Genomic DNA, 20,826 nt, shown 5'->3' on the forward strand with positions numbered 1-20,826 from the left:
CTTTTCCAACCAAAGTGATTCTATGATTCTATGATTCTATAAGGTCTAGCTAGAATGGGCAGGGGAATGGCCATGGTTTTTTTCCTGATGTGGGTATGTTGCAGATGACATGAGAACAGGTACAAGAATCGTAAGGCTTTATGTTTTTTAAGAGCTATTTGGTGATGCACTATGTTTTACAATAACTCGAGATTGTGTGATATACATCAGGACTTTTTACAGTGGGGTAACTTCCGCAACGGAATCTTAAATATAATTCGATAGGCTCACAGTCCACGTAAGATGAAGGAATGAAATTACTGTTTGCTACTGACACTGAATACCACTTTATGAAACTCTGCCTTTTCCAGGAAGACCTCTCCTACAAAGAAATTTATCCTTTCAACCTACTCCGTAATAGCTCAGGATGTTGATGTTCAATACAGTCCATAAGGACAAGCTGATAGGAAATTAAAACTTGATTAAACTGGGTAGAAAATATAACTTGAAGTTGAATGGCCTGCAATAGGTAACTACAGTGATCCCATTCTTCTGTTTATCTTTGTTTCAAGATGTCACTAAATCAAGATAAGAAGCAGAAAACTTTTTTTTTTTTTTTTAATAGAAATCTTTTAATCACTCTACTAGCTTCAGATGAGCATTGACTGCTGCCTTTCCTTGTGAGTTAGGAGGAAGGATGGAAAAGCAAACCACTCTTGTTTTGGCTCTGGAACATAGTTGACCCTAGCTACTCTTTTCCATGTAAATTATCTACATTGGTAGAGTAGGAAGAAAGTGAGGATAGTTGCATGTGTGATGCTGTTTTTCTTTCCTCTAACTTCATTTTACTGACAATGGTAGAAACCAAGAACCAAATAGCTCAGACATATTACTTGGAAAATATCCAACAAAAATTGCTAGTGCAGACCTTTTCTAATATTAATGTTTATCATTTATGACTGCAGCAAATATACAGATAATGCATTGCTAAGTGGTAAAAGGTCTTATGCCCATTATTCTCAGTTTGGAGTACTCATAGTGACTTGTTCTATTATCAGCTAGACAATCTAATAAACTTTTCTATCACTAATTTCATAGATCCAGACCCTGCTGTTATATGCTCCAACAGACATATGGAATAATTCAATATATATTGGGCTGCCAAAGGTGTACAGCAGAATCTAGTCTCCCAACAGTAATTAATACTTAAAATTAGAAACTAGTGTCAACATACATTAAATGGGATTACAATATGATATTAAAGTTCAGGTCTTCTCTTTTTATGAATATTTTAGCCTTAATGCAAATGTGCAAAATGCGCATATAATTTAACAGAATCAAGAAAAAACAAAGAAAACGGAAACAAAAACTCATGCAAAAGACAATCAGTTTGAAAATGACAAAAAAACTCATCCTGAAGGAATGAGGACAAAATAAGAAAACTATATTAGAACCAGGAATTGTTATCTCTATGCAAAAGAGAAGACCATTATCTACATCATCCATTCTTAATGATCAGATTGTTCTTTCACTGGTGTGTGGGCTAGGTAATTTTTTAAGGACTGGATCATTATATTTTATTTCACTTATGGCCATAGACAAGACTGGTCAGAAAAATGTTAAATACTTTGCTTTTTTAATATAAAAACATCATCAGGAAATTCCTATAAAACTGTGCTGCTTCTATGACTTACAAGAAAAACAGTCTTATTGACTTCAGTGTGAAAACATTTCTGTTCAAAGAAGCACATAAAGAATCCATTAGGCTTAAATTTTAATCTGTTTTTCAGCAGCACTGTTAGGCTTTTCACATGTTTGTTGTCAGTAGTTCACTTAAATCTTGCTCTAATTTCTTCTTTATGAAAAATAGTAAGGAAAAGGGCTTAGAAGATTTGTGTCTTACAGACCAGACAACCTATTTACCTTTATTGTCCAGAGCACTTCAGACTTTTTTTTTTTTTTTTTTTTTTTTTTTTTTTTTTTTCCTGAAAATGCTTCAGGAGGTTTAGTCTTACCACCTCCATGGTGATTATTTCAGCTACAAATCTGGCTACTAACTGTGAATTTAAAAGTTCCTTTGTCATAGCGTGTGAGAGCTCAGTGAAGATTTCCTTCCACGTGTGTAGAGAACATTTAGTTCTCAGGCTAGGACAGCACTACTTCCTAAGTTACCAATTACAAATTATATTTTATTCTTATTTCATGATAATTTCATATTTTGGTCCTGCAGACTGTGAGTTGTGCATTCTAAAAAGACCAATTTATCCTGGGACTGCTGTTCTGCAGATTTCTACGATTTCATTTCTTATCTCTAATAATTGCTCTCATGGTATATAGTATGTGTCTTCGCTGTATTTTTATGAGAAATTTATTTATGCTTGAATTGCTCAACAAAAATTCCTGCCACTTTTCTCCTACTTTCTTTGTTTCTGAGAAGAGAAAACAGACAGAAAGTATGTCTGCTTTGTTTTTTCTTGTTGGTGCTGTTATTGAGTTACTTACAGTGGGAATTACCTAACCATTTGTGTTTAAATGTTGGTGATTTAAATGTAAGATAAGCATTTTTTGGTTCCTTTTATACTCAATTAAAAGAAACTGCTACTGCTGGAGCAGAATTCATGTCATCTCTCTCAGACAACTTATTTAGCTGAACCATCCTGGGCCTATTGCCCCATTACCTATAAGAGGAACATAGGCTGATTAGCTTAGATGTAGGTGTTTTAAAGTTCAATTAGGTAAGATTAAGACTTCTCAGACTATGCACATTTAATCTCAAGGGCTCCATTTTCTGTGGCATACTTTGGTGTAATCTAGCTGAGAGATATAAATATTTAATAGAAATTATAATATGTGGGAGAAAAGATTAAGGCAGATAATTAAATTATGTAGCACATAAATGTTCTGAGTGGGGCAGTCATGACACCCATCACTGCAAAATGGAAAACCTCAAAAAAAGTGGGGAAAAGAGTCCAAATCAGATTGTCATAGAATGCACAGCTATAAAAATGTGCCTGTTTGTCAATATAATAAAAGTTTGAAGCAGAACTGATCAAATCAAATACAGAAAGATTTTTGCTAAGTGCTGAAACAGTTGGAAAAGTATTTTTCCCTCCGAAGTCCTACTTTTAACTTCCTTTGATACAAGGTGGCACAAAGTCAAGAAAGAACTTGAAACAAGCTTCACATTAATATTTGAAAAAGGGCACCCAATGTGTTTGATGTGGCGCCCTTCATGCAAATCATGTAGTCTGAGAGAAATCTCAATAGGAAATACGATTCTTTCTTCTTAGCACTCGCTTTTTTTTCTGGTTGATAATAATGAACTTTTCACACTCCCCTTGCAACCCCCCTGAGCTATACAGAAATGAAGTTATTACTCACTAGGTGCTGCCTATTTGGGTAGGATTTTTTGTTGCTTTTATATTGATTTTTTTTGTTGTTGAAAGTACAATCTCGGTTTAACACATATTTCGTACTTATTTTTCCCAGACTTCTGAACAATAAAATCCACTTTATCAAAACAACAAAATACCTGCTCTCTCCTAGGATTTTTAAATGTGTGGATATGTATACATGATCAAAAATGTCATGATGATATAACATCAGGTATTTGAGTGGGAGGGTGTTTAAGAGTATAGAATAGAGTGTATCGCTTAATGGCAATATTGGGGGGTGGGGTGGGGTGTAATTTTCAGTTAATTATGCTAATAATAACAAGTTACACCTTCCAGAATTCTCCAGACATTACCATTTAAAGTATGGAGGTCAAACTAATTACAGTCCATCCAAAATCCAGAACAGTGTAGGTAGCAGCATTGATCACATCCCCTCCTTTTATTCTTGTTGTGCATACTTCATTCCTATGTATAGCAACTAATGTATCTCCCACATTACACCACCCACACACTTACTAACACTTTCTGAAGGCACAGAAACCTTTCTCTACAATTAATTTCCAGATTACATTTTGAAAAATGTCACAGATAGATAGATTGATTCTGGAAATTGTTGAAACAGACCTAAAAAAGGGTCAGCTCCTCCAATAGACCCTAAGGGAAAAGAAGCCCTCAGGAGCCCCCCAGTGCAAGCTTCACATTGAAAAATAATTCTGAGTAGGAAAAAAACCCATATATTCAATAATAATAATATTTTTATTACAGGTATAATTATCGTATGATGAGATATCTGCATTCAGAACAGTTAAGATTTTTTAGGAGATATATGGATTCTGAAGGTTTATGTTTGGCGGTTTTTTTAAATTTTATTTTCTGACAGAAGACTTTTCCTATGCCTTTGCAACTGAGTCTGCATGATCCCAGACCTTGGTCCTCAGGGGGAAATTCAGCTACCCTGGTATCTGCTGGAGGTACAACACAGCAGCAATCCAGGAGGTTTCTGGAGCACATTGATGGCAACTTCCTGACACAGGTGAGCCAGGGTCCCATGAAGGGACATACTCTACTGCACTTCATGCTTACCAACAGAGAAGGACTGGTCAGGGGGGTGAAATCTTTGGATGCAGTGTCTATGAGATGGTGGAGTTCAAGATCCTGAGAGAAGGTAACACAACCCTGGACTTCAGGAGAGCAGTCTTTGGCCTCCTCAGGGATCTGCTTGGAGGAAGCCCATTATAGACAGTCCTAGAGAGAACAGAGGTACAAGAAGGGCTGGACCTCCAGTTGGCTCACCTTCCTCAAGCTCAGGAACAGTCCATCCCATTACATAGCAAGTCAAGCAAATACAGCAGGAGAACTGCATGGACAAAGTTGCTTCTGACGGAAAAGGAAGTGTACAAGAGATGGAAGGAGGGAAACATGACCCAGAAGGAATAAAGAGATGTTGTCTGATCATGCAGGGATAGGATTACGAAAGCCAAGGCCAGCCTGGAGATGAATCCAGCAAGGGAAGTGAAAAGCAACAAGATGGACGGCTACAATTACATTAACAACAAAAGGAAGACTAGAGAAAATATGAGCCCACTGCTGAAAAGGTCATGGAAACTGGTGAAAAAAGACATGGAAAAACCTGAGGTTCTCAATGTTTTCTTCACCTCAGTCTTTACTGGTAAGATGTGCCTTCAGCAGTCTCAGGCCCCTGACACCAGTGGGAAAGTCTAGAGAAAGACAGACTTATGCTTGGTGTAAGAGTTTCAGGTTAGGGCACATTTAAACAAAGTGGATATGCTTAAGTCATGGGACTTGATAGGATGCACCCACAAGTGCTGAGGTAGCTGGACAATGTTATTTTGAGGACACAACTGATCATCATTGAAATGTCATGGTGTTTAGGGGAGATTCCTTACTCTGGAAGAAAGCAAATGTCACTCGTATCATTGTCAAGGGCAAGAAGAAAAATTCAGAAAACTACACACTGATTAGTTTCATCTTGATCTCTGAGACAGTGATAGAGGAACTGATAGCCCTGGAAATAATTTCCAAACATATAAAGAACAGGAAGGTCATTGGGAGTATTCAGAATGGGTTTATGAATGAGAGCTCATGCTTGACCAAACTGATAGACTCCTACAACGAAAGGACAGCCTTGGTAGATGAGGGGAGAGCAGTGAATATGGTTGATGTTGATTTTGGCTAAGGTTTTTGATGCTTTCTCCTATAACATCCTTATAGACAGAGACTGATGAAGTACAGGATAGATAAAAGGACAGTGAGTTAAACTGAAAACCATCTGTACTGCTGGGCTCAAATGATTGTGACCGGTGGCATGAAGTCCAGCTGGGGGCCAGTGACTGGTAATATGCTCCAGGGGTTGATACTGGCAACAGTACTGTTTAACATATTCATTAATGACCTGGATCGTGGACAAGAATGCACACTCAGTAAGTTTGTAGATGATACAAAAATGAGAGGAGTGGTTAATATACCAGATGGCTATGCTCACGGAGCTCAACAGGCTGGACAACTGGGTGGAGAGGAATCTCATGAACTTTAACAAGGAGAAAAACAAAGCTCTGCACTGGGGGAGAAACAACCCCATGCACCAATACACTCTGCGTGTTGACTGGTTGGAAAGCAGCTTGGCTAAGAAAGACATGGGGGTTCTGGTAGGCAACAAGCTGACCATGAGCCAGCAATGCACTCTCACAGTGAAAAAAACCCAAGAACATCCTTGGCTGCACTAGGAAGACTACTGTCAGCAGGTTGAGGGAGATGATCCTTACTCTCTGCTCAGTCCTAGTGAGACACATCTAGAGTTCTGGGTTCAAGTTTGGGACCCCGATACCAGAAGGATATGGACAAAATGGAGCAAGTCCAGTGAAGAGCCTTAAAGATGATTAAGGAATTAGTGTATCTGACATATAGAGAGAGGCTGAGAGAGATAGGACTGTTCAGCATGGAGAAGAGAAGGCTGAGGGGGCTCTGATCGATGTGTATAAATACCTGATAGGGAGGGAAGCAGAGAAGACGGAGCCAGGCTCTTCTCATTGGTGTCTAGTGACAGGAAAATAGAGACAGGAAAAACTGAAACAGGGTGATCAGACTCTGGAACACATTTCCAAAAGAGGTTGTGGAGTATCTTGGAGACATTCAAAATCTTACTGGACAAAATCCTGGATAGCTAATCCCACTTCGACCATGGGGTTGGACTAGGTGATCTTTGGAGATCTCTTCCTGTCTCAATTGTACCATGATTCTTCAATTCTGTAATAATATCCATAGCATTCTTAGCCTGATGTCCATGTTAGATTTGCTCATCCCTTTTGGTCCTGCCTTGACTTGAAAATGAAATCCACAGAAAAGTTTTGTTCTGTAAAATTTTCTCTAACAAAGAAAAGTAGTGTGGCTTTCTTCATAATGCATTTGCTCCCACTTGCTTGTTTGGCAACAGCCAACAGACAGAAATTTTCACAACCCTCCCTTCCCCTTTCTCTAATCTGCAATCAATTTTTGAGGGGATATCCCAAGGAAGATCAAAAAGAAACCCTCATCCCTTTATCTCTCAGTCTGGCAAGTGATTAGGATAAGTTTGCCTGTGAGAGTTCCCTGTTTGGTTACAACGGATAGAGCAAAGCATGGACTGATTCAGGGGAAGATAACATAGGAGAAAAAGTAAATGCTTAAGTGAGTGGAGGAGGACAGGAAGTAATTAGAAAGGAAAAAAAGACAGTGAGAAATAAAAAAAAGAGAGAAAACAAGGTTCAGGATTGAGGAAAGAAGATATGACAGGGAAAGGGTGAAAGGAAGGATGGGAGATGAAAGGAAGTAATAATACCTTGGAAAACTTGCATGGGAGGAAATAAAGGAAAAGAGAATTAATAAAAGCTGAAGAAGCATATATGTTAATAAAAAAGTGAAAATGTTCAGACGGAAATATATTTTGACTTTGCAAGTACGCGTCCCTAAGTTTATCAATAAAAAATATAATTTTGAGGAGGAAATAGAGAAAAAACAAATTATCAAAATCAACTTGTGGGAAGACATAAATTGTGTCTGGAAAGGAACATGCCCTAAATGTCAGTTATCAATTTCAATTAATCTTTAAAAAATTATGCAATAAATATTTTTTTAAAATGCAAAAATATTTATAATACAAATCTTGTGAAGAGTTTGAAAAATATCCTCTAAATTTTAACAACTGAAAAAAACTTTAAAAAAAAAAAATTTTTTTAAAAACATTTTTGGTGGAATTAGTCGTGCCTTCTCTTGCCTCCATCTCTCTCTGTTTCTTTACTTAACTTCTCCTCACCAGTGGAAACATGGAACAAAATCAGAGGAAGAGGAAATAGAAAAAGAAAAAGGGAGGAATGGAAAAAGGCTTCAAAATTCTTAAATCCTTTTTATTTAAAAATAGACCAAAATGTGGAATTTTTTCACCATTATTTCTGGTAAATATATATCACTTTGTAATGTTTCAGAAAGAAATTTCAAATAATAAAAAATGTATAGTTACTGAGATCATAGCTAACCTTAAAATTAGGGAACTGAGAAATATGTTGAAGTAGAGTGAAGTGAAGGAAAAGGTAAAGCTAAAGCGGTAATATCCATGAACTTTTAAATTTATTTAAAATATATTGCATTCTAATATACTAGCTATGTATTCTTGTGAATGAGAACACAAATATCATCATATTCGTCAGAAAGTTGTCATCACTGACTGATACAAATTTCTTTCTCATATTTGATTGTTAATGACAGTCAATATTTTATATTGTTCCTAAAGTATCAAACCAATTATCTAAAATTATAATAATCAACGTTCTATCGATTTCTGACTTTATAACATGTATAAAACTGTATAAAAGCATTATAATCGCAAAATTTCAACTGTATGGTATAGAATAAATGCTGCTGGGAAGTATTCCATTATCAGTTCATTCCACCAGATTATCACTTCTTGATAAACCTTGAACTTCATGTTGATTTCACACTTGTAAATATCAGTTTAGTCTTATTTCCTTTTCTTTTGTTCTATCATATAGAGGCTTAATATTGATTTATTGAATCAATAAAATAAATAAATAAATGAAAAAAATTATGAAATATTGCTGCACACACACAATTACTCTTTGCACTCACGTTTACTAAGAGTATTTAATTTACATTGTATTATTATAAAAGTTGAAGAGTCCCTAATATATTTTGACAAACTTTATTCTGCACCATGTTTCAACCCTAATGGGAAATATGGAACTGAAATTTAGTTTTCTGTTGGTGGGAACTTTCACATAAATAAGCATGAAAATGTTATTAAAAAGAAGTGTAAGAACTTGGACCCACTGAAATCAATGATTATTATTTTACTTCAAAAAGAGGAATTATTTTTAAGTTTGTGACATACTTCAGGTAAGCAGTCTTTTGAAAGACCTAGTTAAGTGATGCAAGACACTCATGAATTACCTAAGAGAGACTTGGCCATCAGGAACTGAATTTTTCCTTAAGGGAGTATTAAGGACTGACTGAAGTGCATTCTGCAGAGGAGGGAAATCCACGGGGTTTCTTTTTTGTTGGGGAACATTAGTTCATTTCTTCTCCACTTCCCCACACATTTTATTCTTTTTTCTACTTTTTTTTTTTTTTTATCTTTTTCTTTTATTATCCAAACCCAGTTCCTCCTTTGGACAGTGCACTGGAGCACTGTACTGCAAGAAGCTTGCCACAAGCTGAAGTAACACACCTGCTGTTCAAATTTTTAAATGCAGCTTCACTTAAACATCTTTAAACTAAAGAAAACTAAATGTGTTTCTGGAACCCATCAACTTCAGCATTCATTACCTACACACATGGTGTAAGACTGGGAAAAAATAATACTCTAATCTAAAAATGAAAACTTAATAATTCAAATAGAATTTTCTCTTTTGAGGACAGTTCCAAACATCAAACAAATGGTATAATCTTTTTATAAAACTTTTTATTTTAGAAATGCAGAAGTATGTAAAAAAACATGCTTAATAAATGTTCATGGTTCTCATTGCTAGGCTATTGTTATATTTTTTCTTTGCCTCTGTTAACACATCTACTTAAACAAAACAGCGTGAACTGAGTATTACAATTAAATAGACAATTTTAAAATTGCTTTTGACAAACTGAAGATTAACATGTCCTTTTCCTGATTATTTGCACTAATGAAGGCTGAGCACCTGCATGTTCACACACAGTGAAAGCAAGCGAGACACAGAGGTATCAGGGACATGACTGAACAAATTATTCTTATGAAATCTCAGTCTGGAAAGGAGCTGGTGAAAGAAAGTAAAAAGATGATTCTGTCATTTGCTCAGCTGTAGTAACAAAATCACTGTCAAAACCACGTACATAGGCTAAAGGATGTGCAGCAAATCTTAGCTTTGATCTGGATTGAACAGGCAACACTTTGCTTAATATTGGCATCAAAACTGGAGCACAAGGATGTGAGTTCTTTTTGTTCTACGCAGTTTGAAATAATAATAAAAGCACATATGGGAGGGAGAGTTTTTAATGAAAAAGAAGGAATAGTAGTAGAAATCACATTTCGAACAAAGTTTCCAAACAACTTTTTCTTGAATTGAATTTAGCTGAACATTGCCAAACAGTCAAGTTTTTAAGAAATTACTAAGTTTTTGACATTCTCTTGTCAAAAGAATATGTACATGTTCAGCTTTTTTTTTTTTTTTAATTTCTCCTTTGTTGTCTCCTCTGACTCCTGTGAGCTGCAGAGGATGGTATGGAAGAAATTGTCTCAATGGGGTCTGGAATAGAGTGTATTTTTTCAAAGAAAGACAAATTAGATCACTGAGGGACATCTCAGAAGGAAAAGGCTTCTGGCCAAAAGCTTGTATTTATTTTGAGAATACATGTTTGGAATTAAAAATTTTCAAAGCGAATAAAGGACCAATGCCTGTGCTTTCACAAAAGAAAAAAGAAGTAGTATGGATTGGTAGTTTAAATTAATATCCAGTTATTGAAATATGAAAGAGGGTCTTCAAACTGTAAGGCACATTTTTGACACACCAGCTTAAATCACCTGTTTCCATTTTTGTGGGAAAGTTGTTGAAAAGATACTTGTGGCACATCTATGGTAAATATTAGTCAGGAACCAGGAAAGAAGGTATGCCTAGCTGGAGGAGATTTCTGATTTTAGTTCCGAGATAATAAGCAGAATATTCCACCTTGATTTCTTGTTGGAACTCTGTATACTGAACTGTGGGGTTTTTTCCTTTTTTTCCCTTGAGCCTTGCAATGTCATTACAGCCAAAGGAAAAAAGTGCTTAAGACAAAGTCCCTGGTTGCCTTACTGTCAGTAAAGGCCAGGTGTGATAAAAAGGTATAAGTGACTACAAGGCACATATTGCAGTAACCATGGTTTAGCTACTCGCCTTATCACTTTTTCCTCCACTGGTTTAAAACCAAAGATAACCATTTAGATTTCCAGCTCCCAGAAGAGCACCCTGAAAAGTACAGTATGGGCTAAGTCACTCTCTCTCTCTCCCCCCCTCCACCTTTTCATCTGTATTTGGGCCGTAGCAAAACTAGAATGCAATAGTCATGCCACAGAAAGAAAGCAAGCAGGCATTCAGTGTGTACTCCTGAGCTAGCTCAGAAAAAAGTGAGGATGCTAGTCTTGACTTTCATCACTGCTAACGCATCTTGGAAAAATGTCATTTTACAAAAAGCAAGGATAACCCTGAAAAAGAGAAGAATAGAACTTGCAAAGGGCACAATAGTGTTCCACAGAGCTGTACTAAAAACATGTTTTATAGAGTAGCTACTGCCCGAACAAAACCTGCATCTACCAACCATTTTCCATATCAGCTCTGAGGTTAACCACCTCTTACTCTGTGTGTGCGCGCGTGCGCGGAAGAGCTTTCTGGATCAGGAAGAAGTGTTTTCCAAAAGATCCACTCTTCTTTCCCTTTTGGGAGACTGAGCTCTGTACTTGTCTTTTTCCCTACCCCTTCACACCGCCTCCATATTTTGCAGCAAAAAGAAGCATCTGGCCCAGAGTAGCTAAATCGTATGGTATGTCAGGGAGTTCTGCCAGCCTTGGCAGAAGGAGTCACATAACTCCAGCTGGTTGCAATGGCTTTCCTTGTCCAAGAGATATTTAACAGATAAAAATAAAATGTCTGATTGCAAACCCCAAATAAACTTAAATAACAGTTACAAAATGTATGACCATGAAACAAGTTTTCAGCAAAATGTTTCTGGTTTTCATCTGCATTAAAAAAAAAAAAAAAAAAAAAAAAAGAGGGTGACTGTTTTGAAGCCGTCTTCATGAGGCATGATGTCACAGACTTCTAAGAACATACACTTTCTTGATCGCAAAGGGTGCTCTCAGCATTTTAAGGGGAAATTGGTCTTTACTCCCTGAAGCTGATTAACAGGGGAACTTGGGGGTGAGGTATGTGGGGAAGGGTGTGTATCAACATGTAAATTAACATTTTTCTCTATATTACCCCTTTTAAAAACTGATTTCAAAACAAGACCAATAATATATTACCTCAAGACTGGCTTAAAGCCAAGGAATGCACAGAATAACATTCTTGCCTAAGATGCCTCATAAACAAACAAAAAAGAGAAGAATAATACCACTTTCTCTGAATCAAACCCCAAAGTCAATACCTTCCATTTCATCCATGGCTCTGTTGACCAAATTTAAAGTTCTTCTTCACTTCTTTTCTTTGATGGTGATTGAGATAATCACCAAAAATATTATGTTCTCCTTCACTAGGACTAGTGAAAAAGAGACATGTTCATACACAGGACCATTTGCTTTCTTTTTTTAATGTTGTTTGTCTTCAAAATAGGTTTGGGGTTTTTTTTTTTGCTAAACAGCTACAGCCCAAAAATATCTGACTTAATTCTTTCCTCTCAACACCCACTGTAAAACAGTAAAGACACCTGTGAATAAACATGGCAAATCACACTTTTGTTTATTTTGTATTTACAAACCAGGGTCAAGTACCAGCAGACTCTGTATTCTGGCGCTCAAGCATGGAAAGTGTAAGCCCCTGTGAGATGCTCAGCAGGAGCCATGACAGGCTTCTGTGTGATCTGTTTATAGGGCAGACACTGTGATCCACTCGCAACACCCAGGACTGGCTGGGATGGTGGGATGGGCCATGGCTGGTGGAACCCCCAGGAGCCCTAGGACCCTGTTGCGTCCTGACAGTGGCCAACTGAACAGGGATGTTATTCAGGTTTAAATATGCTACAGAGTTCTTCATAACAACATTTTTAAAATATTATTGCGGTATGTATCAGATGAAAAAGCAATTGCAATGCAAGCACCTGAGGCTTAACTTTGTACTGGAGCTTTCTATATCTAGGAATAACAAGCTCACATTTTTTGAAGAATTGCATGAATGTATTACTTTATGGTACAGGAATCTCAAAAGGTGCATCTTATTTACTATGTATACTCCATAGAGGTAAGATTAGTTATTGTATAATCTAAAGCTAGTCTCTGAAGTGAAAAAACGTTGTTTTCCTTTGTGTGTGGATTAAAGGTACCAAACATCTGCTCTCTACCATCATTGTCAGCAACTTTCCTCCTCTCAGGCAGTAAAGGGTCACGAATAGTGGAATAAAGTACTCTGAGAGGGAAAGGCTATCTTGGTGCAAAAGTATCCAAAACATCCATATTGCAGGGGTCTTTAGTCAGGCAGCAAAGCCTTAAAAATAGGACATAAAACAACAGGAGAACATCATTAAGGCATCATAAAATGCCCTGAAATAACCTGATGGGTTAAAATGAACTCTGATCTCTCCAATTCTTGCCACACCAGTTGAAAAGGATGTGATGGACCTTCCTAGGGGCATCTTAGGCTCAAGAAGTTCCATAGCAGGTTTAAAAAACAAACAAATACCCATCTCCAAATCATACAAAGGCATTGCATGTTAAAAATATATTTGTAAAGATGTCTAGCACTGAAGTTCTTGGTGCTGAATTTAGCATAGCCAATCCAAGCTCACTGATCAAAAATCCAAATATGTTCACTACAATTCCATAGACTTTCATAGAATTTTTTAATGGATTATTTCTGAAAACAGTGATTTTAGAAAGGGTTTGTGTATTACGGTGAATATCAAAATGCATGTGATTTCCCACATTGGTGTACTAAGCAAAGGAGCAAATCAAATTAAAACAAAAGGTGGCATTGGCAATTTTAATGAGATTATTAACTGGCAAGAGTATTAATTGGACACGACACAGATCTGTTGCCTACAGGTTGAAAAGGATGTTCATACTTCGAAAAGGACTCTCAGTCTATATAAAACTATTCTGTAACCTGGAGGCTGTTTTTTATCCAAAAGAGGAAATGGGTTGATCACTATCCATGAATACTTCCAGAAGGCATAGAAATTAGGTAAGAGTGGTATTTAAAGTAGCAAATAAAGTCGTAATAAACTCTTGCCACATTCACATTTTAATTTCTGAAGACAATTAAGAGTTGGCACAACTTCTGAAGGTTGTGACTGTCCATTGTGCTAGTCATTTCATTGGGACAGAGTGCCTTTCTGAGAGTTATGTTCTAAGACATCAAGAAGTCAGGAACTTGGTTCAGGAACCAGTTGGTAAAATTATGCAAATTGTGTTGTATGGACAGTCAAGCTGACCATAGCAATATATTTTGGCCTTGGAGTTCTATCAGGAAATCTCTTAGCTACATGAAGATGGTGAAAATTAGTGTAAATATCACTTGTAATTAGTAACAGAAATCTGTCAGGGAGAGATGTGCTATTCAAGTAATGGTTTATGACTAATAAAGTTGTAACAATTTGATTTACTATAAAACTTCAGTCTCCTAAATTGAACATATGTCCAGTAGTAAAACTCTTTTAAAATAGTTCTGCTACATCTGAAAAGTTCTATTCAATACAAGCATGCTATCTTCATGTACTGTTGCAGGTTGTTGAGGGTATTTTTGATGAGCAGCAGTAATAAAAATAATTTTGTTGGATTCAGCTATGCTGGAAGTACCATTGAAACTGTTACTTTTACTACTTGATTATGCCAGTTTACAACATGTCTAGAAAATATATGTAGAGAGAAAATTCATGATATCTTGAACCTGGAACTTGTTTCATCTGTTTCATTACTGTGATGAACACTCAGGCTGCTGCTTTTGTTATCCATAATAATTTGGTCAGTCCTAGTTAGCAGCTTATTATCTTTTAATATTGAGTTGATGAGTCCTTCTCACGTGATTATTTCATTCAGTTGAGTTCTTAAAAAGTTCTCAAAATTCAGTCATATAACCAATTAATAATAGTGTGATCCATCATGGTGCAGGGTATGACCAAAGCAGGCAGGGTCAAAATTCACATCAGGTAAAGGTGCACAGCAATTCATGGGAGTGACTGAGGTCTTTGCAGGACTGTGCTGTTCTGTGTATCCTTTCTGGGCAGGAACCTGTTATTTGTTTGGCACAGATCTCTCAGCATGTAACATTGAGAACACTTACAGCAAAATATGAAATAAATCAATAAGAAAATAATCATGTTATTTAGAGGGCAATTTTTGTGTTTGAGGGTTTCCTTAGCAAATGGCATAAGTATAGCAGTGTGAAAGATCACAGAAACAATGTCAGTCAGAGGAAAACAAGATGTAAATGACACTGCACCAATGTGGCAGAGACTTTTACCCAAATTAAAGCACAATCAGGAGATGAGGAGAAATATTACAACATACACCACATGACAAGGAATTAACCTGATTTATGACTCAACAGATTATTTAAAAGCCACCACTTTGTCTTTTCTTTGGCAGAGCCCTGTTTTCTTGGCATTTTCTGTCATTTATTGAGGTCAAAATGTGCTTATTTAAAAAACAGGGTCAAAGTAGTTACATAGCGCTAATTCTGTGGCTGCATCAGCAAACAGGACCACATACAGGACCATGAGTTTTGTTCACTCATTTTCATGCAAATGATTTCCCTATTTGTCCTTCATACTGTTCATGTTCATGAACCGTATTCTCAAAGCATTAGCAGTAAATATGCACTGAATAGCATTTCTGTTAGAGGTAAATGCAAAGTTAATAAATCAGCTATAAGGTGCATTTTCCAAGAAGGTAATTTAGGTAACTGGCAGTAGGGTAAATGGTTAATAAATTTACATACATACACAAACACCAGGAGACAGAAAGGGATCTTGTGTTCCTGCAACATTTGATTTTGGGAGGGATGAGGTGGGGGGAGCAGGGGAAGGCAGGCCTTTCCGGGGGAACCTAATAGTTAAAATACCAACAGGCTTCCAAATTCTTTCGGGTACTGGCAGCAAATGATGTATTGATTTTGCTGTTAAACTGCACAGCTGTAACCAACACATTAGACATGGAAGATAAAAGGAATGACTAAAAGCACCTTATTTCATCTGTCACACCTGAGGCTCTGCCTTCTTCAGACCTTTAGTGTATTAGCACAGAAAATCAATTAGGTAAAGAGCTAAACAAATGAAGGGAAAATAAAAAAAGGCCTCGTTCACAAAGAGTCAGGAATGTCAGAAAGCCCTGGAGACTTCAGTAGTGTGTGAGATATCACCAAATAAACCACAGCAACTTTTCTGAACTTTTTTAAGAAGTGATTAAGTACCACTTGGATACACCAATGAGCATCTGTTAGTGCAGGTCTAGCAAGTGACCAGTATTCATAAGCACAGGATTTCTTTTCATTGAAAAGAAAATGTGAAAATTCCTTTCTCAGTTGGTGTTATTTTGAATGTCTGTTTTTGTCATTCTCTTCAGTGTTGAATGGTGACTCAGTTACACACAGAAATCAAATTTTTCTGAGCAATACCGTACTACTAAGTATTGACACACAGTACTTCATTAAGGTCAGGGACATATCATTGAAGCCTAATGCTATGATACACAACAGCTTGTTCCTACTTAATAAAGTGAAGTAACCTTTTTTTTATATTTAAAAAATGTAAGTTTTTCAGTTGCCATGTATTTCGTGTCCAGAGGGCAGAGCAGATTACAAATGTTTCATTAATTGATACATAGTAGTAAGGTGGGGGTGGGCCTCTTCTCCCTGGTAACGGATGATAGGATGAGAGAAAATGGTCTGAAGTTGTGCCAGGGCAGGTGTAGGTTAGACATTAGGAAAAATTTCTTCACAGAAAGGGTTGTCAGGCACTGGAATGGGCTGCTCAGCGAGGTGGTCGAGTCCCCATCTCTGGAAGTATTTAAAAGACGGGTAGATGAGGTGCTTAGGGACATGGTTTAGTGGTGGGATGGCAGGGTTAGGTTAACGGTTGGACGTGATGGTCTTAAAGGTCTTTTCCAACCTAAACAATTCTATGATTCTATGATAGTGGCTAATAATCGACATTGGTACACTAGAGATAACTGATTGAGATGTATCAGTGAAGCAGGACTCAGAAGATCTGGATTTACTTGTGGAAACACAAGGAAATATGCACTTCCCTTCAGTTTCTCATCTATAACACAAGGGATTTCACCCCTTAGATCTGTCCTCTGTCCACTCAGGTTGCCAGCTCACTGGAGATAATCTTTAAAGACAGGATTTATTCAGTGCCAGTAACTGGTATGATTGCTTTGGGATTTCAAGTGGAGGTCCACAAACCTTAAATAAATAATTATTAACAAGGATGTAACTAAACCCTCAAATTTAGAATTAAATAGAGGTCACATTTTTCTTTTTTTCTTCTAGAGTATTTTCCCCTACACATAGCCACACATCTCAAGGAAATTTCTGCATAAATGTATCCATCTTTTTATCTGTAACATCTGAAAAAAAACATACTTCTGTGGGGCGAAAAAAATGTACTTTTGTTGTAAAGAATTCTTTAAAAAAACCCTGAATACCAAAACTGCCGAATTGTGAACCTTCACACATTCCAGCAGTGCCACCTAGCGGAGAGCCTTCCCGCCCGCCCACACCCCGAAAGGGAACTCTCCTTTTGCCTAACCCTTACTCCTATAGGGAACTTCTACACTGGTAACAGTCATAAGGTGGCTTTGAATATCCAAGGTGTCTCGGTATTTTTCCAGGCAGCTACCAGCTACTGGAGGAAAATAACCAAACCAAAACAAACCAAACCATACCCACCAGCTCAGGCTGCTCCCCCTAGAGTATGAAGAACTCTGAAAAAGATTAAATTATTTTCCACACTTATTCAATTATTTCAAAAGAGAAAAGAGGGATTTTTCACCTTTCATCAGACAAAAACATGTAAATTTAAGATGAAAGGACAAGCAAGGCAGGTACAGAACGCTAGGAAGATTTGGAAACATGTTGCCAAGAAACAATTACAATACCTATAATTTTCTTACATACTTTCATTCATTTTTTGAGAGAGAAAGAAAAATTAAGTCCTTCCTCTTAAGGAAAAAAACAGGCTAGGTGGCACTAATCTTGAAAATAAATGCCATGCACAGCTTTTTCCTCTGGAGTTCATGCTTTCTTTTTTTCTATCTTCTGTTCTTCTTTTATATATATTTATATATGTGTGTGTGTGTGTGTGTGTTACACATCCAGTCAATAATGAATTCTCCAGTTCCAAGGGCCAGATTCAGTACATAACTATAACAGTGGGACATAGCATAAAACGGGCACGTATGTCTCAGTTTTAACCCACCAGCACAGAAAATCTCTAGTACTGTTTGAATAGTATGACACATGGACACTGTAACTATGTAGATGGACACTGTAACTATGTAGATACACATATAGTTATATTCTCTGTAACCAGGTTGAAAATTATACTGCACCCTCCTCGAACAGGCACCTAAGGAACAAAACAGCTGAAGAACCACTGTTGAAAAGTACTACAGTATGGCATAAGAGGCAGCAGATAGCACTTAGAAACTGAAGTATGGTATGCTTGTGCTGCAGAGCATAGTCTAAAAGAGCATCATAAAAAGGAAAGAATGAATCATGAGCTTGGGTGTGTCAGAAATTATGCTTTAATGGGTGTCAGCTGTTAGATTCCTGTCATTCAAATACTTTGAGTTAGTTCCCCATCACCACTCTCCTCTAGGCTGAATTACTAAATCTTTATTTCTATGGAAAATCCAGCTATGAATAAAAAGTAGGTATTCTTTTATCTCCATGGTTTGAACACACACAAACACGTATTCATGCAAAACTTAGGTGGACTTCTGACTACACTGAAGCTGACAGCATTTTGTTATTGATTTCAGCAGAGTCAAGATCCCACCCCAGGAATTCCTGAAAGGATTTTCTTGCTGTTCGAAGGCTAACTATATTTCCTGGGCCAGGCATTGCATGCAAACACAATCAAATAACAGAGGATGGAAACCTCTAGGCAAGCATGTGAATAAAACAATGAAGCCAAGTAGCTCAGACGTGATTAAGAGGAAGAAGGGTGTCTCCTTCTGCACTGTTGAATTGGCCATTAGTGTCAGAGAGGCTTTTAAATTTAGAGTAATTCTTCCTGTCTTTGCACTACTTGAGGTGTTCACCCAATGTTTGCCTTTATTATTAAAGGATTGAACTCTGTCAGAGGGCAAAAGCAAATTACCTGCAGGGAGTCAGGGGCCAGATGAGATGTACCTTCACTGTGCTCTTTCCTTTAGTACCCAGTGGTAAAAGACTACAAGGCTGCTTTTATGTAGATGTCACATCATTCACTGACTGGAACACCCAGCTGTGATAATAGCATAGGAATGGGGGGGTGGGCAACCATTACTAATTCCTCCCTTATCCAACCTTGCTATTTGAATTATTAGCTAAATTGCCATCTTCAGATCTTAATTTTTTTCTGGCCTGCAGGTTCAAGAAGTTTATTTTACAGCTCTTTGTTTAATTGTATATGTAATTACCTAATGTTATCAGTGAATGCTTATTTTGCCCCAGAAATATTTTTCCTACCTTTCGTTAAGTGTAAGTATTTTTCTATGCTTGATAGTCACTATTACATACCCACAGGGTAAGCAACAATGAAAACGTTATTTACGGATTTATTCTGTTTTGATAAAAGAGATAATTCAAATTTTTCCTACAAAAATAATGAGACAAAGCTCAAACCTTCTCACACTACTGAATGATTACATCATCTGGAGAAAAAATCAATTACATATGAGAAAATATGAAGAAATTACTGGTTATGGACAAGACATGCGGGTTTTTGTGGATTCAAAATATTTTTTTCTAATTTCTCCCAATTAGTTTGTTTATGAAAGTGTTAAATGAAAAATTTGTAATGCTTTTTAAAGAAATTTTATTTTCGTTGTGTGAAACAATGCATTGATTAATCCACATTAATTTTAGTATTGAAAATACAAATGTATTTAAAAGGAAGCAAGCTACAAACTATTTTAAAAATAACAGAAAAAAAACATATTGTTATTTTTTCATGCCTTTTTGCAATTGCAAATACACACTAAAAAGCTCCATTTCTCCTGGTTCTACATGCCACTAAGTATGGAGTTCCCAGGTTCAGAAGAGAGGGCTGGTTGGGCTGTGATTCTCCATAGGCACTGCCTGCACATTCCAGCATATCTCAGCTGCATAAAGAGTACACACAGATGAGACCTTCATTACCTCTAACAATATGCATGCATAGCATAATATCACAGAACAATTTCAGTTGGTTACAACTGATTTTCACATTTGTAACCCATTAATACCATCAGCTGTTAAAAGCCAAACAAAAAAGCTATTATTCCTTTTTTTTTTTTTTTTCTGTTTTCTGAAATCCATTCTCTCTCTATATCCCCATGCATCTGAGATCTCCTAACCCCTTTCCTTTCCTCAATGATACCTTTAGCCTCTGAATTTCCCAGGATCCCCATCAGCCTTTACAACTTGCAGTTTTATTTCCAGTTTCACTTTCAACCATCTCTGATCCTGCATTGGTTAGCTGAGAAGTAAAGCTATCCAAGGACTTATTTTCAGTCAGGAAGCTAGGTTTTGTCATGGGTTATATGATATCTGTCCAGGTCTTTTTCTTCTATTCTGTCTTTGCACCAGGCTTCATCAGGAATATTTCAGATTATTCAAAGGAACTTTAGAACCTGTTGATCATCACATGTTCTCAGTAGCAGTAATTTTATATTCACATTTGTATGGTGTTACCTGAGGAAAAGGTTTTTCCTAGTAACAAAAATGATACTTGAAGGACTAAGTCTTCTTCACTGGAGAAGACCTTCTAAATTGAATTTTCCCACTATGAAGCTATTCTAGTCTTAGGAACCATATCTGAACCATAAATGGGATGATGGTAACAGTTCTAATTTAATGCATGCTAATTTTTTTCATTTCAACCAGTGAATTTATTTTTAACGTTTCTTTCTTACTTCTGACACTGATACTATTCCCTTGTGTAGTTCACGTGTATCCATTCATGATGATTTAGGAGCTGCTGGATGACAATTTTCAGTGTCAATATCATGCTTTCTGATATGATTTCCACAGAATAAGAT

The sequence above is a fragment of the Egretta garzetta genome, unplaced genomic scaffold, assembly GCF_000687185.1.
Source record: "Egretta garzetta isolate BGI_Z169 unplaced genomic scaffold, ASM68718v1 scaffold231, whole genome shotgun sequence".
Taxonomy (NCBI): Eukaryota; Metazoa; Chordata; class Aves; order Pelecaniformes; family Ardeidae; genus Egretta; species Egretta garzetta.